Source organism: Schistocerca nitens, chromosome 2, assembly GCF_023898315.1.
Source record: "Schistocerca nitens isolate TAMUIC-IGC-003100 chromosome 2, iqSchNite1.1, whole genome shotgun sequence".
NCBI lineage: Eukaryota > Metazoa > Arthropoda > Insecta > Orthoptera > Acrididae > Schistocerca > Schistocerca nitens.
In genome coordinates, this window is record NC_064615.1 from 319838765 (window position 1) to 319866227 (window position 27463).

At 39.4% G+C, this 27463-nt stretch overlaps 1 protein-coding gene across 1 annotated transcript in view; it reads left to right on the forward strand.

Annotated features, from left to right (window-relative positions):
- The first annotated feature begins 17167 nt into the window (after positions 1–17167).
- LOC126236101 (tudor and KH domain-containing protein homolog) overlaps positions 17168–27463 on the forward strand; it is a 76647-nt gene continuing 66351 nt past the window's right edge. The window contains exon 1 of the mRNA XM_049945171.1: positions 17168–17424. The gene's annotated coding sequence lies outside the window, so the exon portion shown is untranslated. The remainder of the gene's footprint in view (positions 17425–27463) is intronic.

Consider the following 27463-nt stretch of genomic DNA (forward strand, 5'->3'; position numbering starts at 1 on the left):
GCTTATACAGGTTTCTTTGGCACTTCAGTCTAGATGAAGTGGGAAATTATAAACTAATAGCTTTGTTATCTGTATTTTCAAAAGTAATAGAGACAGTCATGAAACACAGAGTTACAAATTTCCTTGAAACATTCAATCTCTTCTCTGTAAACCAGCACAGTTTTCGGAAAAGATTGAGTACAGAATCAGCTATTTCCCATTTCACTGAAAATATCGAAGGAGGCTAGATAGACACAATAATACAATTGGAAAAAATTTGGACTAATCGAAGGGTTTTGATATTGTTCAACATGATATCTTGCTAAACAACTTAGAAGCTATTGGTATACAAGTACTTCGAAAAAATGGTTCCAGTCTTATCTCCATAATAGAAGACAGAAAACAGAAATTATCTCAGTCAACATTAAAAGCCGAAGTGTTACTTACAGATCTGATTTTCGAACTGTAAAAATTGGGGTACCACAAGCAAGTGCTCTAGGATCTTGGTTATTTCTAATTTATGTAAATGATGTCGAACTTCCAATCAGTGGTACTCATACAACCCTGTTTGCTGATGATACAAATGTTGCTGTAACTGATGTAAACCAAGTCTTGCCAACATCTGCAACTAGAGTTTTGGAATATTTACAAAATTGGTTTGAAATGAACATGTTAACTTTAAATGTTTCAAAAACTAATTAATTCATTACAGGGAAACAGAGTCACAAAATCACCTGGAATTCAGAATACAAAATAAAGAAGTTAAGAGAGCAGCTGTCACAAAATTTTGAGATGTCCACATAGATGAAAATTTAGGATGGAAAGCCCTCATCCACTATCTCGCTAACAAGTTAAGTTCTGCTTGCTTTCCACTTTGTGTAATTAGTAATGTGTCTAGTAACAGAACTATTTACTTTGCTTACATTCACATCACACTGCTGTTACCTATTGCCTCACCCTCTGGGATCATAATACAACAAATCTAAAAACCATCATCACACTACAAAAACGAGCTGTTAGAATAATTACAAACAGTTCGAGGTTAACAGCCTCCAAGCAGCTATTTCAACAGCTAAATATTCTACCTTTACTATGTCTCTACATACAAAAAAGTGTGACTAACATAGAAAGGTGCATTGAAAATTTCGAAACCAACTCAGATCTGCATTCATATAGTACAAGAATATCCATTTAAAAAGAGTAAACAAGGCTATTAAACAGAAACGAACAAATGTTCAAGGTACAAAATTGTATAACAAACTTCCAGTGCATATAAAAGGAACGAAAAAGTTGTCTACATTTAAGGAAGCAGTATTCAAGTTCACCAACTGCTGTTACAGTGTAATCGGGTACCTTCAAAAACCTAATAGCTAGAAAATATATTCATGAACTATGTTGATACTGTATACGATAGTCAAAGTCAACAGAATTTTCAGTCAGAAGTTTGCTATGATCTGAATTAATATTTTGAACAGAAGTGTTGCAACTATTATGTTTTTTTATCTAATTCTTAACAATAATCCACGAAAAATATCTTTTATGCAATTAATCAAAGTTGTATATACAGTTTTAATGCAAGTTCGTGTAGGGTACCATGCATAATTGCATTTGTAGGATACTGTACATTCTTATGTGTGTATGTGTGTGTGGCTGTAAATTTATTTTTATATACTATGTATTTTCTGATGAAATCTGTGAAATGTAAATTGTCTGTGGATGAACAAACTACTACCACTAGCAAATAATATTTAATGCTTACAACCATCTCTGGTTGGTGCGCAAGTACACTGAGTGCTCGGTCTCTATTTCCAGTACATACTTACGATAAAGTGGCTGAACAGTCCACGAAATCTTTGCAAGTAGACAAAATGATTTCATCTATTTGCAGCTCATGAGCATAAAATTATTGGGATGACACATTTTTGTTTTCGTTCTAGGTAGGATTGAATTGATACAATCCAAAATTATGTCCATCTTCTCCTTGCCAATAAATTAATGAGTGTTGTAGAGCGCCGTAAGATCGACACGTCTCGTAAATGCGTTGAAAGCGATCGCCTCGAGTGGGCAATACTGTATCACGCTATTCCCATTCCTGATCTACCAAAACAGCTGCGACTTCATTTGTGACAGGGACACAGAGTCTGCCGCCGTATCCAGCAGTGGGTCGTTTATCTGCACTAATGACAAATACATAACCATTGTTTTGCCGCTGCGGAATGGACTCTAGTGCAGCTTTAAAATATATATTGATTTACTTGCAGCAGCGTGTTTTGTGGCAGATCAATCAGCTCATTGATAAGTTGTGGAAAGTTTCGGTTGCTAAAACTTGCCTGTTCTTCGTAATTGGAAACAAAATATATATGAAGAAAATTGGGCCCATTTTGTTGTAGCAAAGTACCGATAAGGTGGTAAACCTGGCCCTAAACCTGAAAGGTAGACATGAATCTCCTTCCGTTATTTATTTTGTACCAAAAGAGGTCATTTGAAGCGCATAATTGTAATGAGGGACGTTATCTAAAAAGTATTTTGATTGTGGATGGTCACCATTCCGTACAGATTTTAAAAACTCAGGACGGTTCCGAAAAATTTCAGTAGGCACTTTTCCATTCGAGTAAAACATTCCAGCCATTTCGTTTCGCCATTGAGCCTTCCAAAATCAACAGTATACTACCATTCCACCAAATGAAGCAAATGTGGCATTATCAGTCATAGGGTTATTTGTAAATGCAGTGTTTTCCTTATCATCCTTGGTCATGCTCTGCAATTATTTCTTCAGATTCTTCTGAATTTTCAGATGAAATTAGCGAGTGTCGAAGTCGATAAGCGTCTAGGGGAGCTTGGCGCTGTTCTTTAGTCTCTGCCTGTAGTATTTCATATTATTCTTTCCCTTTCACTCACTGTAATATTCTCACTATCTTGACGCTTGCATTCATTTTCCCACCTTACTAATTCTGAACGCTGCTGGTATTGGTCATCACGTATTCTCTAGCAATATTGTGACGATCCCGATCAAGATGCAAGCGTTCCTCACACTGCGCAAACGTTTCTGGAGCGCGAGATAATGAATGGTACTTACGGTAAGCGCCCAGTTGTGTTACCTGTTGATCACTGCTGTCAGGAGACCGTGAAGCAGCTTTGTGAACACGTTGAGAACTTCGTTGATTTTCTCTGTGAGCGAGGGTTCGAGGAGTGAGATAATGCGTGACGCTTTACCAAACAAGTAATAAATTAAAATATCATGCCTGGCGCGAAAGTGAACAGCGAAAATATAGTAAGCGATAAACTTCTTTCCTTTCATCATTTTGTGCGAATACCCCTTCAAGGTTCGTCTAGTGGTTTTGGATATTAGGATGTCAAAGACAAACAGACACACATGAAGGTTTTAGAAGTTTATTATTAGTATAGATTTAGCTTATGGCCAGCATCACATCACACAACAAAACATCTTTTTTAACAATACATATCCGCATATTTAACAGATAAGAAATAATCAAAATTTTAAGTTAATTCAGTTTACTGTATTTACAAAGCACATGTCACAGAAACATATCCAACTGCTGAACGTACACAACTGACATCTTTGTTGCCAACACACCTGCCCCAGGTCACCAGGAAGGGATCGCTTTGGGCACCTGTGATGTGCTGAACAGTGTATCGTTCTGCACCACGGTCACAGCTGGGCGATGTTGTTAATCTCCATTTGCGCATTGAATCAGCACATCATCCACAATTTGTCCTTATTCTGTCCAGTGCAGACAAGATCTAGCGATGCTGTTCAAAGCCTGGTGGCCTCGTTGGATTGCAGGGCATATTCAGATTTTCTGGGGTAACGTTTTTCTGCCATATTTCTGCCCATCGGTCTGTTGTTGTTGCTGTATTGCCCACTAAAAAGTTTGCACCTTTCAGAGGTGTACGATGGGAGCAAAGTCTGTTTTTATTGAATTCAAGACCGTCTTCATATATAGGGAGGTAAGGATCACCAGTTATTTTTGTAATCAAGTGCTTGAGAGTAGATTCTCACTGCAAAAATGGGTGAACTATACTGCTGAGAATATGCAACCAGAAAGTTTTAATGTTTCTGATTGTTCCTGTGATTATGTGCAAAATTTGGTTTGTGATGCTAACACTGACCACCTTCAAAAGGCAATCGATGTTAACATTATACCTCTGCAAGGAATTTTTAAGATGTGACTGTGAGATACCCTTATGGAAACAGAGCAATCAAACTGGGATTTGTTTCCGGAATTCTCCAGCAGAGCATAAACAATAGTAAACGGTGGGTCAGGAACAGTTGTTCTCCCTGCACAAAAGCAAGTTGTAAAATTAGTTATTAAAACAGGTTGACAACCTGATTAGGCATTCTTGTGTCAAGCAAATTGACAAATCAGAAGGCAGTGCTGTCGCTAACCTAACCTTCCTGGAGACTCACACTAAATTCTTTCCTTATATCCGTTCACACTTTAACACAGTAACCTAACCTTGCAGATAAATGTATTGTTAAATAGTAAGTCAGATAAGCAAACGGCCATTGAGATAGTAAACAGCAACGTATGCCTCTCAACAACACGCAATTAGGTGCAACAGATTATAAAACCAAATACCGATACACATGAAACTAGTAGCAATACTGGACAGGGAAAAGCTTGAAATAATTCTGCATTTAAATCAGGGGAACTACTAATGATCATGACATATAACTTCGTTGCCTAATACAGGGTCTCTACGCTTAAGTATTAACCAACTTCCATTATAATAGATAACACAGTAAACAGTTCTTTCTTAAACTCGTTTTGCGACAGCTGAACAGGATGCAAATCTAACTACTCTGGCTCTGAAGGAGGGGTAGCATTCATCTCACGCTAGTCATAGTGATGTAACGCTACGTCATTGTGACGTAAATAACCTAAATCGACTACATAAGTACGTGTATAGATCTTTGCAGTTGTACCACAGAGGTTGCACGGATAATGTGAAAGCTAAATGTAAATAGACGTGTACAAACGAAGTGACAGCTGTTGTGTGGTATGCTCATCCCAGTTGAATTACTTATTAAGCTGTAATCTCAATAATTTTTGATTTTATGCGTGTACATCTTGGTGTAATGAATGTCTCTCCGAAGGAACCATAACAATAACGAAAGTAAAAAATAGCATATAGTCACTTTTTAAAAAATGAGATTAATTGTGCATAAATCATGTGGACAGAAACGTGAAATAGAGAGAAATTAGAGTGTTTCGTATTTTTATAAAAGCCAATGGATTGTATATAATTCTTCTGGGCAGAAACGTTACACTGAGAAATTAATGTGGTTCCAAAGATAATTCCGAATGTTGCTGGAATTTTAATTTTGCTTTCATGCTGTAGATCAGCACAGAAACTTTTGTTCTTCAGAAATAAATTATTGCTGATGGTTATAGTGTACTGACCTGTTATAACATGTCTTTATTTTTCTTCATATGTTGTATACTGTGAAAAAACAATGACATGCAAGTCACATTTACCAGCATTTCAAGAAACTGAAAGCGGTGAGTGCTGTTGCCATTTTCAGCTACTTTTTGTACGACTCTTAGGCAACATGAAAATAGCTATAGTAATAATGCCAAACACCCCCAAAATTTAAACCATGTGTATTGAGAGAATAAACAAACACAGTATTCCACCATCACATGTGAAACATCACTTGGTGCTGCTAAAAACTGTGGGCTGTTGAGGTTATTTTGTCATGTAACTCACCCATTGTGACAGTCAGTGTTCAACATCATTTGGCAACTACTAGGAAACTTATTTTTTTGTTGTTGCTACTGCTTAAATATTAAAATGTGAGTAAAATTATAAATGAAATATCATTGTTTTTTCACAGTATACAGTGAATAAAGAAAAATAATGATGTGTTATAAACAGGTTACATTATACATTATAATCATCAGCAATAATTTATTTCTGAAGAGCAAGATTTTCTGAACTGATCTGCAACATGAAGGCAAAATTAAAATTCCAGCAACATTCGAAATTATCTTTGGAACCACATTAATTTCTCGGTTTAACGTTTCTGCCTAGAATAATTATGTACAATCCACTGGCTTTTATAAAAATACGAAACACTTCAATTTCTCCCTATTTCGCATTTCTCTCCACATGATTTATGCACAATTAATCGAATTTTTTTTTAAAAAATGAGTACACGCTTTTTTTTACTTTCGTTGTGGTTATGGTTCCTTCGTTTAGATATTCGTTATGTTCATGAAACACACAATAACATCCCACATTCTTGGGATTAGAGCTTAATAATTAATTATTTCACGTTTGTGTTGACACAATCATGCATGATTCACGGGACTTTTTAAAAACAATTACAAGCTTTTTTTGACTTTCGTTATGTTCATGAAATACCCAATAATATCCCAAATTTTTTGAGTTACGACTTAATAATTAATTATTTCATATTTCTGTCCACATGATTTATGGACGATTGATCGGATTTATAAAAATGTCTGCAAGCGTTTCTTTCTTTCTTTCGTTATGGTTCCTTCATTCAGACATTCATTATGTTCAAGAAACACACAATAACATCCAAAATTGTTGGGATTCCAGCTACCCCTGAAGGAGCCTTTGCATTGCTTCATTAAATAACTAGGCAAGAGGACCCTTAAACTTTCATGGTCTAAAAAACCATGCTCACTAACAAAACTACACCAATATGCATGAAAAAAGGTAAGTATTCTTATCTTTAATTATTGGTTAAATAAAGCATAACAAACTAGAGCTCTCTAAATAATAAATGTGGTTCCATAAGCAGTCTTTTGACCTGCTCAAAATTATAGTTGGCTATGCAAATGACAACACAACATTAAATTCAAGTTCAGCCACTTTCTTATAATAAATCAGGACACTCGGAATTAAATTCACTAGGATAGGAATCCTGTCCAGGTTTGTGATTTGGGATGATCACGGGTGTAAGACTGAGTTTTTAGTAACACCACAATTATTATTAAAATAGAGTAATTTTCACAAATACCTGGTCCATTTACAGAGTGCCAAATACAAAACAATTTATTGGAAGCTGGTGAGACTGGAGGCGCAATTTTCAGTGGCTACTAACCTGACAGTGATGCAGTCATGGCAGTACTGTTGGCCTTGCCCTGCTACCGACCTTCATAACGTCGAAATAATATCTGTATAGGGCCAAAAACAATGCCATGTTAATGGTATCACCAAATTCAGCATCCAAGGCCGATAAATACTGCCCTTAAGCTCTTCTGGCCTCAAAACTCCAGGGATATGAGCTACCATAACCCGCTTCTGTTAGCGAGATCTTAACCACAGCACTGCTCAGCCCAGACTCCTTACTCATTGTAAAGGACGAGTTGCCACTTGCGCGGCAACCACACCTTTTCCACTCTGTCGACTGCTTCCATAGCTGTGGGGCTTCCCCACATCTTTTACATTTAACCCTATGTTCCTTAATTATGGACCAAGTCATTTATCGTACATTACATAACAATGGCCAATGAGATAGTAAACAGCAACATATGCCTCTCAACAACACGCAATTATGTGCAACAGTTTATAAAACCAAATACTGACACACATGAAACTAGTAGTAATGCTGAACAGGGCAGAGCTGGATGGAACAGGGAATAAGCTGGATGGAAAGAGTGAGTAATGAAAGAATATTGGAAAGGGTTGGTGAGAGAAGATGTATGCTGAAGTTTGTAAGAGAAAGGAAAAAAAACTTGTTGGGACATTCATTGAGAAGGGAGTGCTTGCTAGCAGATGCTTTGGAAGGATTGATTTGTGGGAGAAGACTGAGAGGAAGAAGGAGATACAAGATGATAGATGACATAAAGGGAAAAGGAAATTATGCTGACCTGAAGAGGATGGCAGAAGACCGGGCAGCTAGGAGAACTAACATTTGAAAACCAGCCTTTTGGCAGAACACTGATGATGATGATGACATAACAATTATTTCAGTAGTTGTCTGAATTCACTCACATAATTTAAACAACATTGTTCAAAAATTTCAGATAACTGAAACACGTATACATAGTCAAAAAATTTCCATGACAGATACAACATTATACATTATCATTACTACAAATTGACATAGAAATATCGATACAGATACAAATGAAGTCAAAAATAGGTGTTACATGTTGAGCTGCATGTCGATGAGTGTGGTATATGGGCTGTTGTTCTGGACTGCAGATACGGTTATTAGTGTCAGTGGTGTCGAGCAACAGTTGAAATCGTTTAAATTGATCAAAAGTCCAGAAACCGATGGAATCTGTACTAGTATCAATTGTACACCAAATCTGTGTGTGAGTAGTCCCACTTTTAACTATAATCTATGGTAGATTCCTTGAACAGAAGGCCACGCCTAGTAATCTGAAGAGAGTAAAGTTCACAACTGCCTACAAGAAATGTAACAGTAGTGATCCACAAAACTACCATCCAATATATGCTTCACACCCATTTGTTGTAGAATCTTAGAACATATTCTGGACTCAAATGTAATAAGGTATCTCGAACAGAATGACCTCCTTCACGGCACCCAGCATGAATTTCGAAAACATCAATCATGTGAAACACAACTTGCACTTTTCTCACATGATATCCTTAAAAGGAAATAAGGTAGATGCAGTATTCGCCGATTTCAAAAAAAGCATTTGAATCAGTAAAACATCTACACTTATTATCATAAATATGATCATAGAGGGTATCAAGTGATGGTTGTGACTAGATTGAGGAGTTTTTGGTGGGGAGGATGGAGCATGTTATATTGAATGGCCAGTCATCGACATAAGTAGAGGTAACTTAAGATATGCCACAAGGAAGTTTGTTGGGACCCCTGATTGACTGATTTTTATTGGGTCTCATTCGATTACATTACATACGTCATGTGTATTTGCAATATAGGACTAGCCAATTTAATCTAATATCTTAAGATATTTAGCCCTCATTTTACAACATAAGTACCAAATGGATAATGATGATAGTAATGTTACATACATTTTTTCTCGAATTGTATTTAGGTCTTAAAGTTATTTACATACTATATAATGGAATATTTTCAGATGCTTACAGTACATACAAGCAATTAATAATAGCCCTCCTCGTACTACACCCCTTTATATAACGAAATTCTTTTTCGGTTAAGTAATCCTTTAGAAGTTTCTGGAATGTTTTTTCGGCTCATAGTATCACATAAACTCTTTGGAAGGCGCTTTACCAGTTGTACAGCTGAGTATTGAGGACCTCTTTCAACAGCTCTCAGTCTGCATGGTATACTTCTCACCTAGCCTTTATTTCTTGTGTCATATAAATGAACAGCTGCATTTGATTCTTGTAATGTACTGCCATGATTAATGAAATTATTGTTTTGTATATGCACATGGAAGGAAATGTCAATATCTTTAGATTGAGGAAGGTAGTTCTGCATGAGTCCATTTTTTATTCAAAATCGTTCTGATGGCCTTTTTTTTCAAATACAAAAATTCTTTTTCTATTATCACTCAAACAGTAATTCAATATTGTAAGAACGGTTCCAAAAGCATGACATGCAGTACATAGAAATTATTTGTTAGAATTAAGTGGAAGCTGTTTCATAATATTGGTGCTTTGTTTATAACAGACATTGTCTGTATCTTGTCTCTATTGGAGATTATTGTCAAGTGCAGTTCTCAAAAATTTTATAGAAGTATTTTTTTCCAGTCTCATTTAATCTGTGACTGTATCTATGAGATCTTCCTTTTCTCTGTTTGTGAACTCCATGAACGTTGTCCTTTTGTAGATTTACATTAAAGTCACTCTCTATGACCCACTGTATTGAATAATTCATTTAAATAAAGGCGCTTGCTTGCAGTAATTCCAGATGCTCTTCTACATTCACTGATCTCATGTCATCAGCTTACAGTATTTTTTATCCTTCTCATTGCCTTAAATATTGTTTACAAACAGGTTGAACAGAATTGGCCAAGTGCAGATCCTTGAGGTACACCATACTTAATATCTCTGATTTCAGGTCCGCATTCAGATACTGTTGTCACATACTGCTTTTTGTTATGGACATATGATTTAGTACATTGCACAGCATGTCCATTTGTACCATAGTTTTCAAGTTCTTCTATTAGTGCTTTATGGATGATTGGTCAATGGCTTTAGACAAATCCAGGAATGCAGCAGATACAGCGATTTTTTTTGTCTGATGCATGTATAGCTGATTTTGTTAGACTCAAGATAGCAGCTTTCGTAGATTTCGCTTTTTGGAAACCATGTTGTACTGGAATCAGAATACAATGTTTGATCTAGGAATGTAGTCTTCCTCATATACAAGAGCATCTCTAGTACTTTTGAGAAACCAAAGCTTTTTATTTTTTGTGGAAATACTCTTTCCATAAATGAGCAGTTTGTTGTATCCAAAAGAAGTTCAGTGATTTCTTCATTCACATGCTTTCTTCGTTAATTTAATATTTCATCATCTACTGTAGACGTCTTGGATTTTAATTTCTGAATTATTATAAAGCTTTCTGCCTTTGTCACGGTTCCAGGAACACTGTGTGTGTGTGGGGGGGGGGGGGGGGGGGTGCTCAAGATCTCTAGAGCACTTCGATTGTTAATGACTTCTGTCCCAACTTAATTTTTGTATAGCATCAATATATTAGCAACTTTTGTTCCAACTGTAACGATGTTGCTCTCATTTCTCATTGACTTAGTAAAATTTCTGTTATTTCACTGTTTGGCTATGTCATTCAGTGTTGATTGTGTCCCACGTCAGTTTACTTTCATTATTTCAATTTGTTAGGGTTCTGGTTATTGAACTGGCTTTTGCTTCTCATAATAATTGTCTGCCCTTCTTCTGAAACGGTTTATATGTCTACATATTCCCAGTTTGTCTGAGTTCCTGTTGTATATTAATGATCTTGCAGACAAAATTCGTAGTGACTTCAGACTTTTTGCACACTGGCTCACAGTATATATTGCAGTATCCTGCCTGTATGCAGACAGTTAGAATGGAGTTACCTCTAAAAAGTGCATCCACTTGTGAGCTACTCCCTGTCATTCGTTTTTTCGTAGCAAAACAACTATCCGCTGTCATTGTCCATTGGGAGTCAACCTCTGTCTGTGGGGAAGGCTCTATTAGCATTTAAATGAGGATGAGACCAGGGTCCACCATTCGACCTCTCTGGAAGAGGTAGAGCATTGCGTGGAAGAAACGTGGCGAAAGTGCCCCAAAAAAGGCCAAGGAAACGCATTATTCAGGGACGGTTATGGCAACCATTTTTTGGAACTGTCAGCCTCGCAACACCACTATGAATACAGAGAGGTACTGTAATGTCTTGAGGAATATGCGAGATATCATGAAAAAATAACATCCTGGACTTGTGTCTCGCAAAATTCTCTTCCTTCATGATAATGCTCGGCCTCATGCAGCTTGAATGGCCCAAGTGGAGCTTGGAAGAATCAACTGGGAAGTGTTCCTGTATTCTCCATATTCACCAAATCTTCTCCCCAAGTAATTTTCACATGTTCCCACGAATCAAATGGCGTCACTTCAACACTGATGATGAAGTCGCACCAACAGTGGACAGGTGTTTACAAGCACAGGAACCAACCTGGTACAACAATGGTTTGGAAAACCTTGTATCATGTTACCAAAAATGTTTGGAAAAACGGGGCGACTACGTAGAAAAGTGACAAATGCATTGTACAGTGTCAATAAAGTTATTCCAGCATGATATATTATGTGTAATTTTTTATATATGAACTAAGGAAACTTACTTATTGCACACTCTCCATATAAATAAGTACTGTCTGAAAAAAAGCAGCACGATCATTCAGTCAGATCTCGATAAGATTTCAAAGTGGTGCAAGGATTCATAACATTCTTTAAATGTTCAAAAATGTAAAACTGTGCATGTCTGAAAACCAAATAATGCAGTATCCTGTGACCTCAGTATCAGCAAGTCATCTTTGGAATCAGTCAGCTCACACAAATACCTGTGTAACACTTTGTAATTTGTAGGGACATGAAATGGAACGATCAGGTAGGATCAGCCTTAGGTAGGCCTATTGGTAGAATATTAGGGAAATGCAGTCAGCATACAAATGAGATTACTTACAAATTATTCATGCAGCCCATCCTACAATATTGCTCAAGTGTGTTGGATCCATACCAAATATAACTAAAAGGAGATATTGAATGTATATACTCTGTTCATCATAAGAATAAACCTGATGTAAACAGTGATAAAAGCGATGATTGGTCAGAAGCCATAGCACACATACACTTGTGCTGTTACGCTCTTGGAAGTAGGTCCTACTTATGTATTAGATATCCTATTACTTAGTTGGGTTGAATGAAACTTTAAGATATTCTAATGTATTGACAGCTATCATCGTTTTTCTTAGTCATGCTTTAGCTGCGTAGTTTTTATTTAAAAAATCGTGTACAATTACTGTCTCTGTACTGTTGTGCTCTGATTGTCGCGGTGATAGTATGCAGTATGAAAATGTTTGAGGCTGCTTCTTGTGCTGTAGTAAACCACACATGTAGAACATGGTTAAAAAGTGCTGAGAAATAGGTTGTTCTTAATGTTTTTCAAAATTTTCAGAAAAAATCGGCGTTGAAGTTTTTTAAGAGTCTGTATTTAATACAGTAGAGATATAAAGGCACGTTGGATGTATAGCAGAATCGGTAGCATAGTACATTCTGATGCTGTTTATGGATCGCTGGATCAAGTCTCACGTTGGTCATTTTTTTTCTTTCCATTTGTAATTCCTAAATATCGTAATTGTAAAATTCATCATCATTTTTTATGAATAATGCACGTCTTCTTGTTTCTAATTACATATTGCATGCAAAATTCCTGTTTTCGTTTCAAATATAAGTTATTAACTGTCGATATTTTATGAAATATTGTTAACAAAGATTGGTTAAGTTAGGAAAACATAACAATTTAATTTTCAGGTCAAAAATGAAAAACCAAATACTCTTTATTTGCACTGCCTATTTTTTGTACCACAGATGTAGTCTCAGACGAAACAGAATGATGAGTGTCGTAGAAACACGAAAAACAATCTTTTTCACAGCATTGAGCACAACATACAAATGCTGCATTTTTACATTTGCCACTATACCATTACAATATGAACGCAACATAACGGATCTGAAGCCAATTTAAGTTACCAGAAGTACTGGAACTAACGCACGCAGCTTTTTCACATGTCACTGCCGAACGCTGGCGGGGTATACCCGAAGAATGGCACATCATAAAAGAAAAGGAGAAAATGCAGTGCCTGGGTGACTTCATGGATTCTGTTCTTGATCGATTCGTTATCAACAGTTCCAGAACTGAAAGATATTTCTCGGGTACTGATAAGGAAGGAACTAAGTCATTACCACAAAAGAACATATCGGAAACTATAGCCCAGTCTCTCTTCTTCCATTACTATCAAAAATATTTTTAAAGGTAGCCACCATAAAAATTCAAAATTTCGTAGAAAAATTTTTAAAAAATCTCAAAAATCAGTATGGATTTCAAAAAGGCAAAACCACACTATCTGCTAAAAATAATTTTGTTGATAAAATTAACTCATCTCTAGACAACTCACTGCATGCCACAGGAATTTGTTGTGGCCTATCAAATGCCTCTGATGGTGTGAATCACTCCTTGCTACTCTGTAAACTGGAAAAGTGTTGAATTAGGGGTACAGTATTAGAATTATTTAAGTCCTATCTAACCAACTGAAGACAAAGGGTGGTTATATCATCAGAGAGAGGAACTTATACTTCAAAATGGAAAACCATTTCACATGGAGTACCCCAAGGTTCTGTCTTAGGTCGTATTCTGTTTCTGTTTTATGTAAATGATCTGCCACTTAATATTAAGTGTCATTCAGTTTTATTTGCAGATGACATATCTTCAATCATGGAAAGTAATAATACTGATCAACTTCCACAAACTGTATTAAATACTTAAGAAAAATTAGATACCTGGTTTGATTTAAATAGGTTAAAATTAAACATGACTCAATTAATGCAATTTAAAACAAAACAAGCAAAATTAAATGATATTTAGGTCAGTCACAGAAACCAGGAAACTATGTGAAATCCCCAGAAATGTAACTAGACAAAAATCTATCATGGGGATGACATATACAGTAACTTGCAAATAAATTAAATGGCCTAGCATTTGCAATGAGGATATTGTACAATGCTACCAGTATGGGCATAAGAAAGGTAGAATGTCATAGCTACTTTGAGTCAGTAATAAGGTATGGAATTGTATTCTGTGGTAAATCAAACCATATTTGTCGAATACTAAAACTTCAGAAAACCACCATTAGAAATATTCACAATGTAGGGTGAAGAAAATCATGTCGCCCACTCCTAAAAAATCTAAGTATATTAAGTGTTCCCTCACTATACATATATGAGCTGATTATCTTTGTACACAGTAACCCCGATTTATTTGTAGCAAATCATTCCTGACATGATTACAATGCCAGAAATCAAAATGATTTTATGCTCTCCACCCACCATTTAAAACTTTATGCTCAGACTCCATATTATGTGGGTATGAAAATTTATAACAAAGTGGAAGGAAGAGAATTGCTCGGCATAAATTTAGAAACACTGAAAAAATCCTTATATGAAAAACTAATGCAGAAATGTTACTATTCAGTAGAAGAATTCATAAATGACATACTGAAAATTTGAGATGAAGAGAGCAAGTACTTAGGACTGTTCATTTTTAGAAGTTTATTAATTTTGAAGAAAAATTATTAATTGTTGAATTAAGTAATTATTCATTACTATGTATTATATTACTGGTATTATAAGGAAAATGTAAACCAGTTATTGTGTTTTGACGAGTCTCCTGTACATTAAGTCAATGGCTTATTTCACGAGGCAACAAACGGCTATTTTATTCTATACCAGACAATTGACTGTAATTAATACCTTCAGCGGCTTCAGTATTCGACAACATAGTGAAATTCCTGCTCTATACTTTTGCATCACACTACCCTGTGTTTAAGTTAGGAATTTTCATCACTCTTGTTTGTAATTAAGATACTGTGTTAGTTGAGAATGAGAGCATTTTACGGGGTTCACCTAAGATGCGTGTGGTAGTGCTGCAGTTTTGCTGAATATTATTTCATGTTCTTTAAAAATCTGTTCTAACATCTGAACTGCAACTGCTCACATCAATGCAGGTTAGTTGGACCAGCTGGCTGACCTGTGCAGTATAAGCTTAATGCGCCACTAAAGCTGTTGTCCCGAATTATCGCTCAGTCTATGTGCATGTAACACTGCATAAAATGTATTCTTATGATCGTTATTGACTGTACGGGACACAGGTTGGCTTCTGCTCCACGTGAAACGAAATTCAATGAGATTCGAGCAAACGCGCAAGAATACATGGTGTAATGTTTACATCAAGTTTATTCTTATGATGAACAGAACATAGTACAAATCAACTCCTGTCCGTCTGGATGTGGGGTCTGCATCCTTCCACCATCCTTCACACATAGAAATCCTTGATCCGCCCCATCCTTTATTATGACAGCGTTGCTTGGATTTCCGCCACTCCTCGGTTCTATAAAGCCCTCCAAATCCTCGAATGCCATGCACTCCGCCTCGCCTTCCACATCAGCCTCCCGCCTCCCACACGCATTCTCTACGGCCTCATCCCCTTCCCCCACCTTCTCCTTTTCCTTGAACACATCCACACCCTGTATATTGTCCGCCGTCTCAATACCCCTCACCCCCTGGTGTCTCCCTTCCTCTCCACACCCAGCCTGTTTCCGCGCCTTTACCATTATGTCCCACCCTCTCTCCATCTCCACACCCTCCACCTCCTTTCCCAATGCAACTTCGAGCATCTACCCCTCCTGGATGATGAGCTTTGCCCTGACTTCTACCCTTCCTACCAACTGTAACCCCACCTTCCTTCTGCCTCCTCAGCGCTCCCTCTCCCCCCTCCCGAGAGACCTTCCCTCCTACGCCCCATCCCTCTCCTGTGCTCTGCTTCAGTGTCTCTGCGCTCCCTCCTGCCTTGTCTTCCATCTTCATCTCCTGCCCCACCTCTCTCCTGCCTCTTGGTGCATCTGCTGATGCCCTACTCTTTTCATCCCACCCCCTCCCCTGCTACACCTTGCTCTCCCCTACTTTTCCATCCTCTCACGCCTTTCTCTCGGCAGGTCCCACCTGGTAGTTTTATTCTTCATCGTGTGTGCTCCAAGTGGGTTTAAAGTGTGTTGTTCTGGAGTGTTTTTAATACTGTGGCCAACTTTTAACCCATGCGTGTGACTTCAGTGTCTTTTTTGTTCTCTATGAATCGCCAACTGTGTTTTTTAACTTATGTCGACTTTTTTAATTGTCCCCCCATGAACGTCTCCATGTCAGTGTATTTTTACCTCCATTATCTCCCCTTACTACGTTTTCTGTCCACATTTTTTATCGCCTTTATATGTAACATTTTCTTCTTGTATTAGCTGTCACGTCACTCGGCTAAATAGCGGTGGATTGTGGCGCTGACAGCCCTCCCCTGCCGATATGGGACAGGGAATGAAATCACAGTAAAGAAAAAAAATAGTACAGAGGACAGCAGCACATATTGTCACATGGTTGTTTGACCTGTGGGAGGCTGTCACAGAGATACTGACGAAACTCAACTGGTAAACACTTAGGGACAGACTATTCCGAGGAAGCCTGCTTATAAAGCTTCAAGAATTGGCTTTGAATTATGTCTCTAGCAATATATTACAATCCCCTTACAGGATCGTGGGGACGATGTTAGTTTTAATAAAACGTCCAAAGAGACATTTAAACAATCATTCTTGTTTGCTTCATATATGAATGGAATGGGAAGAAACTCTGACTGGTACATTGGAAAATACACTCTGCCATGCATTTCACAGTAGTTTGTGGAGTGTGGATACAGATGTAGAAACATGATGCATTTTACGTTGAATGTAGCTGAACCGCCTTGACCTTCAAATTAAAACCATTAAGTTGCTACCTCTTGTCAGATAAAATATAAACAGAAATGAAAAATATTTATGCACTTAATAGTTCCCATGATAAAATATCATGAATGGGGGAAAAGGAAAACAAGTAATATCAATCGTATCCAATGGTATCTTTTCCGTATGTGTCGCTAGTTGGCAAACCTGCTGTAATTTGGTGAAAGCGAAACAACAGAATGTGATATTTGAAAAAGAGTACTAAGTAAATATAAATAATAGGTTTTAAGTGATTTTTGCGTTGCTAATTAATAAGCATTACCTTAAAACTTTCAAGATAACAGTCCGATTTTCGTATAGTGGTCCATTCGACGGGATTACAATGATATTGTGTCATCACTATGTTTATGTGTGTGACCCACCTTGTCGCTTGTGTGCTTGAAAGCTTGGGGTGGTGCGTCTGAAGATACATAGAAGGTACGTTAATTTTTTCTCTAGTGTTTGCGTCATATTCGATCTAAAACTGTAGGATTTTCGTACGAGGCAGTTGTACGCCATATTTGCGTCTCTCTCGGAAAATTTCTCATTCACTTTGCGACTGAGTGAAATGTGTAGAGAAACCGCGTTGGGCAAAACAGAAGTATTTGGTATCAGAGTTTTAAGACATTTAATCAGTCACTGTATACATAATATTAACCATGACATTTCAAACTGCCATTTGCTAGATTAAAAATACTGTGTGATTTTTAATATGTTTTCCGCTTTGAAATAAAGTAGAAAGCAAGAGAACGGAAATGTCGCAGAAAATAGTAACCTCCATCCGTGGGCTTCACAAGCTAAAGGTTTTCATGGTCGACACAACCGTGGAATATGGACGCAAAATAAATATGGAGTGAGTTTAGACTCAAGCCGGTGTATTTGCAGCCATAATTGTAACACATCAGTTCGTAGTTGAATAATTGATTCAGGGGAATTCGCCTTTGTTAGGTATTTGTACTTACCCATGCCTCCAAGAAGACCGATTTGTTTCCCCAGACCTATTTACACATTTTAACAGTGGTCCATACAGGTATGGCTATTGTCTAATCGCAGTACTGGAAGAAAACGCTATTTCACTTACCAATAAAATAGATCTTTTCATAAACTTACTGATAAAGATATCATGAATGCTAACACAACACTGGAATAAAAATGTAATAGTTTTTATGTGGCTGCACATGCTTTACAATAATGGTACTTGTCAGCTTATTACAGCATTAGAAGACTAATAAACATAAATGGTAAAAAATAATTAAAAGTTTAATTCATAAATCCAGGCACATAATTACTTAAAGGTCTCATTTCACAACAGTTTATACATTTGCGGAGTGCTCTTTTACCATATAGGCCTACAATCTTACAAACATAATAATTGAAAATGACATTCTTGGTACTTTTACACCTGCCTGTCTGGGAAACTGTGTCAGCAGCCTTTTATAATGGAGGAGGTTACTATTGTTCCTCATGGAATGTAGGCAAATGGTGTTCCACTATCAGGCATTATGCTATGAAAGTATGTTATGGAATGGCATAGCTGGTCTATTTTTAATTTATGTACACAATCACTAGGCCTAAACACCAATTTTTTTTTATCAAAATGATGTCACTGTAAGTTTCGTTATATGAAGAGAAGGGGGAGGGGATCACATTACATTGGGGGCTATTAGTTAGATACCACTGGAATTTGTGGTTGGTCATCAGGCAAACTTTCAATTTCCACAATATAACAACATTAACTGGCACTAAGTTCTTTTGGTAATAACAGTAGGCCTACAAGGATTTTTATTCAATAAATACTATTTGGTTTTGTGTAAAATTAAAGATTTCTGTTTAGAGTAGTGCATTTTTGTAAAGCTGATTTCTCTTTGGAATGATGGTAAACCATCATAAAATATATAGGCTTAGCAAACTGGAGGAATGAAATATCTCAATGATTGTGTATCTCCTAGTTTCAGTGCAACAATTTTCCTTCCTTCGGAAAATGATTGTAGTAGCTGAGTCATTGCTGTTAGTAATATAAAAACCTACTGCTGCAAGGTCTGTTTGATATTTATATTTTCTCCCAGGCATCTTCTTAAATAAGTCCACTTTTTTCCTTTCTTCTGTTTCTGATACAGTATTTTTAAAGAGTATTGCAACTTGTTTTGACTGCTGCAAAATTCATAATCTCAAAACAATTTTTAGGTTCATGGTGTGGTAGTTCATAAGTCTTATTTTCTCTAAGTAATTTACACCACTGTTCTGGTCTGTAGATACAACTTGTGCATTGATGAATTCTTCTCGGGTTATCAGCCAAGTGGTGGCGTCATCTTGTCGCAACGTTTCAGTGAGTTTTGTACCCATCCTACATGAAATAACAGATAGAATAAAATGTTTCTGAACCCAAAAAAAAAAGTCAAGCTTTAAGTTTAAGTAAAGGAAATCAACAATATAACATACTGATCGCCTTAATTTTTCAAGGAACTCCTCAAAAGGAGGAGTGATCCTTGAGAAAACTCTTCAGTTTCGATTTGAAAGCATGTGGATTTCTGTTAAATTCTTGTAGTAGCTTATTGAAAATGGATGCAACTGTATACCACACACCCCTATACGCAAGAGTTACGGAAGTGTGATTCAAATGCAGACTGGATTTCTGCTGAGTATTAACTGATTGAAAGCTGCTAATTCTTGAGAACAATCTGTGATGATTGTTAACAAGAAACAACAGTGAAGAATATATATAAAAAATCATTTTTGAGTCAAAAATATCCTTTTAGAATGGGAAGAGTTACCTCAAAATATAATACCATACGACATAAGCAAAAGAAAATAAGCAAAGTAGACTACTTTTCATGTTGAATGATCGCTTACTTCAGATACTGTTCGATTAGTGAAAATGGCAGCATTGAGTCTTTGAACGAGATGCTAAATGTGGGCTTTCCAAGACACTTTGCTATCTATCTGAACACCTAGAAATTTGAACTGTTCAATTTCACTAATCATATGCCCATTCTGTGAAATTAAAGATCAGGTTTTGTTGAGTTGTGTTTTAGAAACTGTAAAAACTGAGTCTTACTATGATTTAGTGTTAGTTTATTTTCTACAAGCCATGAACTTTTGTCACAAACTGCACCATTTGAAACTGGTCCAGTGTTGCACTGCCATTTGACCGTACCCCACTCTGACCCCAATCACAGCCATTCTCAACACTGTGAATGATGACCTTTTGCTGTCTGTTGCTAAAGTAAGAGGGGAACCAATTGTGAGCTGCTCTCTGTATTCCGTAATGGTTCAGCTTCTTGAGCCATGTTTTGTGATCAATGCAATAAAATGCCTTAGTTAAATAAAAAATATGCTTAGTGTTTGAAACCTTTTGTTTAACCCATCCAGTGCCTCACAGAGGTAAGAGAATATAGCATTATTTTCAGTTGTTAACGACTTCTAAAGCTGAACTGTACATTTGATAGCAAATTGAGTGATATAAAATGATCAATTGTCCTTACATAAACAGCCTTTTCAATAACTTTAGCAAACACTGATGGCATAGAAATTAGTCTATTAGTCTGAAATTGTCTACCTTATCCCTTTCTCCCTTTTTATAAAGCAACTTTACCACTGGTCACAGACTGATTGTGCACTGTGAATGAGTGTGCATATATTGCTTTCACACTGAGTTGTGGTGACACCTGGAGACATGCACATACAGATCAGTGTGTGTAGGCTTCCTGTACACAGTGTGTCCTAGGTTGCCATCAGGTTTCCGTTTCACTAGGACATCAAAAAACAGAAGGGCAGCGTCCTGTACCACTTCCACCATAAACTGACTGTGGGAGTGCTGCAAGTTGAGATGTTGGAGAAATTTGCTTACACTGTCCCATCCATGTGGCCAAATGATGAAGATGTCATTCACATAGTGATAATGAGCTTAATCTAGGGCATTCTCCTCATAGTTCTCCATGAACAAATTCACCACAACTGACGACGGGATGTCCCATAGCGACACCATCTGTCTGTCCATAGTAATTACAATTGAGTAGGAGATACATTGAAGAGAGTACAAACTCAAAGAGCCTCGTCAGATTGGTGTCAAATTTCTTCCTTATCAGTTCCACGGAGTCCTTCAATGGTATGCTGGTTAAGAGAATAACTCACTGAAACCCAACAACAAGTCGCAATTGTGGAGGCGAAGTTCTTGTAGATGTTTTACAAAGTGAGTAGAATTGCTAATGTGATGTTCACATTTTCCTACAAATGGACTCAGAAAAGCAGTCAGGTGTTGGGCTGATCCATGTGTTGCTGCTCCTTTGTTACTATCAGATGCAGTGGGATATTCTCTTTGTGGACCTTTCGCAGCCCATACAATGTTTGTGGTGCAGCAGCTCATGGTCGAAGCTTTTTGGCAGTTCTTGCATCAAAGGTACTGCAAAGAGTTTCAATGCTTCTTCTCTGGAGGCGACCTGTTGGGTCTCCTCCTATCTTCCTATAGACGGTGTCGTCGAGAAGTTCATACACTTTCTGTTTATATTCTGAATGCAGGGGCAGTACCATAGAGTTCCCTATGTTAGCAAGCAGGACAACCAGCTCAGCATCATTGTATAGCTTGCAGGTGGCCTCTCTCTCTGCCTTTGAGAGGTTGCACTTCAGTGCTGTGGCCCCGGTGAGCGTGCAACGTGTTTCACAGCGTATTTCTTCGGCCTCATCAGCTGATAGAGCATAGGTGACATGTTTCTCACTCTTATGATGTCCACAATTGTTGGTTGATCACGGTATGCTTAAGTGGTTCTTGGGTGGTTTTCTACCATGCTGCAGACCATTCAGACTTCAACATCTGTTTAGTGGTAGCATTTCCTCATATGCTGTCTGCCTGTACGCTGTGACAGCCTCAGCCCATTTCCATGATGCGGGGGAGAGAGCTAAAGCTGTTTTGAGGTGGACCTCCGATATCTTCTGAGATGGTGTCCAGACAGCATTCAGTATAGTGGATTCTTTCTTTCACCAGCACCAAGCTGGGTTGTTTTCTGGTGCAAATGGCTGCTGTAGTCCTTATTTTGTGTGATATTGGCAAAAGATGGTATCGTGTTGCTATCTCAACATCTAAGCAGGAATGTGAGTTAGCAGAGCAGCTGCTCCTTGTTCTGCAGCTTGTCCAACATCTTCATCTATTGAAGCATTTTCTCCCTGTAAAGGTGCTTGATATGTGATCTGATGTTTTCCCAGCATAATTCTAATTTATAGACTTCTCAGGTGTCCAGTCAGGTCACGTTGTAATTCCTCCATGATAATTCGGCTGACACGTACATTGCCATCTCCCCCCAGGGGGTCCACAACTCTTTTGTGGATACGTGCGTAGCGTGCACAGGGCCCCGAGCTAGTGTGGCCGTCTTTCCTTTCCAGGCTGCATACCTTCCTTTTCCACATCCTTCCCCATCCCCATCTTCCCCCCCACCCCTCACCACCGCCTCTTCCCTTCCCTTTCTCCCCCCTGGGAGTATGTTTGGTGCCTACGTCCGGAGACGGATTCTTGAAACTGTAAAACAGTCTCTCTTCTTCGCTTTCTCTGCTGGCAAGTCTCTGTCCTTCCTTTTATTGTTCTCTTTTCCTTACCTCTTCTCTTTACCCTCTTCTCCGCTGCGGCGTTTCAGACCTCTCTTTTTTCTTTTCCTTTTCTTTGTTCCTCCCTTTCTCTTTCTTCCTCCCTGTGTGTGTCTGAAGGTTGACCCACGCATTCCCATGCGTAGCCGGCGACGGGGTAATGCGTAATTCCCCACCCCGGGTAGACAGGTAGGACACGTACATACTCCCTGGTGACGGCCAGGCCCAGGGAGGGGTGATTACCCGAGCTGGTACCTTCCGAAAGTGCCAATTGGTCCCTCCGTCCGTTTCTCAGGAGGTGTGACTTGAGGTGTGAACAGTCACCTAAGGCGGGAATGCCTTCAGAGAGGGCTTGGCCCCCACAAGGAAGGAGCACGCCATTGGAGACGCCGGTAATCATGGGGGATACTTCCGCAATGGTTTCCTCATCATCTACTATGTCTGCTCACAAGCGAAAGTTAAACGAGTCTCAGCCATGGACAATTCTTCCATCAGCGCCACAGTTTCTTGTTGTTTCTCAGTAGGACGAATGTCAAGACTTCTCCACAGTCAACCCTTGCATTATTCAGAAAGGTGTCGACGAAATTGCAGGTCCTGTAAAGTGTTGTTCCCAATAGAAATGGCACCTTGTTGTTAGAAACAGTCAGTGCCGTCCAGGCACAAAAATTGCTGCGTACTTCACTGCTACACACCTTCCCTGTCCAGATGGAAGCGCACCACACTTAAAATTCATCACGTGGGGTGGTTTATACACGCTCCCTCAACAGATTGTCTGACAAGGAAATTCAAAACTACCTGTCTGACCTGTGCGTAATGGCTGTACATCGAGTCATCAAAAGGATTGACAAGGACTTGGTTCCAACCCGTACTGTCTTCGTGACATTTGACAGAGTTCAACTTCCATTGAAAAAGCGGGCTGTGAGATAATTTCCGTTCGCCCTTACATCCCAAACCCTACGCGTTGATATCGGTGTCAGTGGTTCGATCATACCAGCCAGTCATGTTCCAATCCGGCCAAATGCGTTACGTGTGGCAAGGATGCCCATGAGGGTGCTTGTCCACCTCCATCCCCTCGTTGCTTCAACTGTATGAGTGTCCACGCTGCTTCCTCTAGAGATTGCCCCATTTTCAAAGACGAATGGCTCATTCAGGAAATCAGAGTGAAGTAAAGGTGTTGACCTTTGCTGCTCGAAAGTTATTCGCAAGTCGAAAGCCCACTGTGCCTCACGCAGGTAAATACAGCACTGTCCTTGCCTCTCGTTGGCCTACAAAGGATTCACCCACGCAGACTTGTGATCTCACCTTTAGTGCCACGGTTGTCAGATCGGCCAGCACAATCTCCCCACTATCACCTGCTCACTCTATGGCTCACCCTTTATCGGGTTCTGCTAAACCACGAGCCCCAAAATCAGACACCCGGACTTCCAAAAAAGAGCATACTCGTGAAGATTTTTTACGTACCCTGACTTCACAACCATTGATTCCTCCCCAATCTCAATGTCCTGTTTCCAAGAAGGCTAATAAGAAAACCAGTTCCTCTCCTTCTCCGCCACGGCGTGTCTCATCTACAGCACCACCTGGCGGTACCCGTCCACGTCCGTCTTGTGTGTCGCAGCGGCGCACGGCTGGCGGCCGATCGACCGGCCAATCACTGGTGGCAGGAGCTGCTCCCAAACAACCTATGGATCAGGATCATCTGCCTTCGGCTGAATGCCGTTCCTCGCTGTCGGTCACAAGCTCTGAGCAGTCGTTGAGTTGAGGGCAACCTTGGTCACATTCTTCCATTTTCTGTCCACCCTATGTCCATTATCCATTGGAATATCCGCAGCATTCGAGCCAATCGGGATGAATTGTTGATCCTCTTACGATCCTACTCGCCGGTCATATTCTGTCTTCAGGAAACAAAGCTGCGTCCCCACAATCGCTTTGTTTTCCCTCATTTTCAGTCAGTCCGATTTGATCTCCCCTCTGTTGATGGCACTCCAGCACATGGAGGACTCATGATTCTTCTCAATGATACTGTCCATTACCACCCAATTCCCTTAAACAGTTCCTTCCAAGCTGTTGCTGTCTATCTTTCCCTTTCTGGATACACCTTCTCTCTTTGTACTGTATACATGCCATTGTCCACACCAGTGGCAAGAGCTGATCTCCTTCATCTTCTTGGTCAGCTTTCGCTCCCCTGTTTGCTGGTTGGGGACTTCAATGCCCACCACCCGCTTTGGGGATCTCCGCTTCCTTGTCCACATGGCTCACTATTGGTAGACGTCTTCTACCAAACAGATCTTGTTTGCCTCTACACTGGGGACCCTACATTTTTGCCAGCCTCCACGACAAATTTCTCTCATTTGGACCTTTCAGTCGATACTGTTCCGCTAGCTCGGTGCTTTGAATGGTTCACTCTTGCTGATACATACTCGACTGACCACTTTCCGTGTGTCCTTAGATTGCAGCCACAATGGCCATATATGTGCCTGAGATGCTGGAAGTTTGCTCAAGCCGATTGGACACTTTTTTCATCTCTAGCGACATTCGATGACTGTCACTTTCCTAGCGTCGACGATGAGGTCACTCATATTACAGATGTTATTCTTACAGCTGCGGAACGTTCAATACCTCGCACCTCCGGTTTGCCCCGGCGCCCCTCAATTCCTTGGTGGAATGAGACATGCCGTGACACAATATGTGAGCGGCGACATGCTTTTCGCGTTTTCCGCCACCATCCTACTTTGGCCAACTGTATCCGCTGTAAGCAGTTCTGTGTGCGATGCCATCGCGTCATCCACGATAGCAAGAAGGAAAGTTGGAAATTCTTTATTAGCTCATTTAACACCTTCACTCCCTCCTCGGAAGTTTGGAGTCGGATTCGACGGTTATCAGGCCCACCTAGTTTCTCCCCGGTCTCTGGGCTCACTGTCGCGCGTGATACATTAGTGGACCCCGTCGCAATTTCTAACTCATTGGGTCAACACTTTGCTGAGATTTCGAGCTCTTCAAATTACCCTCCAGCGTTTCTCCCGAAGAAACGTGCAGCGGAAGTGTGACCCCTTGCTTTCTCCTCTCAAAATCGCGGAAGCTGTAATACTGTTTTCTCCATGTGTGAACTCCAACACGCACTCTCTTCTTCTCGCTCTTTCACCCCAGGACTGGATGGTATCCACATCCAAATGTTGCTGCATTTATTATACCATAGTCTGCGCTACCTCCTTCGCCTTTATAATCGAATTTGGACCGACATGGCGGGAAGCTATCGTCATTCCTGTTTCGAAACCTGGAAAGGACAAACATCTCCCCTTCAGCTATCACCCCATTTCTCTCATGAGTAGTTTATGTAAGGTTTTATAGCATATGGTGAATTGCCATTTAGCCTAGTGGCTGGAGTCCCAAAGTCTTTTAACACCTGCCCAATGCGCTTTCTGAGAGCATCATTCCGCCGTTGACCACCTTGTTGCTCACTCCACTTATATCCTGAACAATTTTCTCAGGAAATCCCAAACAGTAGCAATATTTTTTGATCTGGAGAGAGCATATGACACCTGTTGGAGGACAGGCATCCTCCACACACCGTTCTCTTGGGGCTTTCGAGGTCGGCTGCCCCTTTTTCTTCGTGAATTTATGGCAGAGCGCACATTTAAAGTGTGGGTGAACACTACTTTTTCCCGTACTTTCTCCCAAGAAAACAGGGTACCCCAGGGCTCCGTGCTAAGTGTTGTACTGTTTGCCATTGCCATAAATGCAATTATGGATTGTCTCCTTCCCGATGTTTCGGGCTCCCTCTTGTGGTAACAGCCAGCATACAAGGTGTGTCCAAAAAGTCATGAAATATATTTTTTTGCCACGCCGCTATTGGTCACAGTGCCCTAGGACGATCTTTAGAGGGCACCAAAGTTCAGTCTGCTCAGAGCAACAGTAGCATCAGCATCATTCAATAAGTGCATCTCTTTTTTGTGACTTTGTCATGATTCAGTCAAACAATGTTGGGCGATCAAGTTTTGCGCAAAGTTCGATAACAAGCCATCAGAGACTCATGCAGTGTTAAAGAAAGCCTATTGTGAGTCTGCGATGAGTTATGTGCTAGTTAGGAAGTGGGTGAAGAAGTTCAAGGAGGGCCAGGAAGGGGTGAACGATGGCCCTCACTCTGGAAACAGTCAACAAACAGAAATGAAGACAATGTGAATTGTGTTGGTGAATTGTTGAATTCTGACTGTCAATTGAGTGTTTGGTTTTTAGCTGACACTCTAAACATTCCAGAAAGTTGCTTGTTTGACACTGCTATGAAGGAGTTGTACATGAGAAAGGTGTGCACCAAGCTGGCGCTAAAAATTCTGTCGTACAAACAAATGGCCAGTTGAGTGTTAATCGCGAGTGAACTGCATGAACATGTGGACATTGAACCAGATTATTTGGACAATGTTATTACTGGCGATGAGACATGGACTTTCCTATACGACCTGGAAATGAAGCACCTAAGTTTGGAGTGATACACCTCAGCATCCCCGAGAAGGCAAGGGTTAGAAAATTCTAGGTAGAAACGGTGCTGATTGTCTTCTTTGAGAGAAAGTGTGTGGTGCACAAATAGTTTGTACTCCAAGGACAGATTGTTAACGCTCTTTGCTAAGTCAATGCCCCCCTGCAGGTCTGGTGATTAGAATAGGCCCCGAGGTTTTCCTGCCTCTCTTAAGAGGCCACTAAAAGGAGTCTCACATGTTTTGGCCTTTATGTGATAGTCCCCTGTAGCGTTTGACCTCCAGTTTTCAAAATTTACCCAAAGAGTGAGCCAATTGGGGAAGGGCACCATACGTGGTGCATCTTGTCCATCGTGCCTTGAGATCTCTAGCCCACTTTCTCATATTTTTATTAAAAAAAAATATGACATCTTAAGTACAGCTGAAAGAGTTTCATTTTT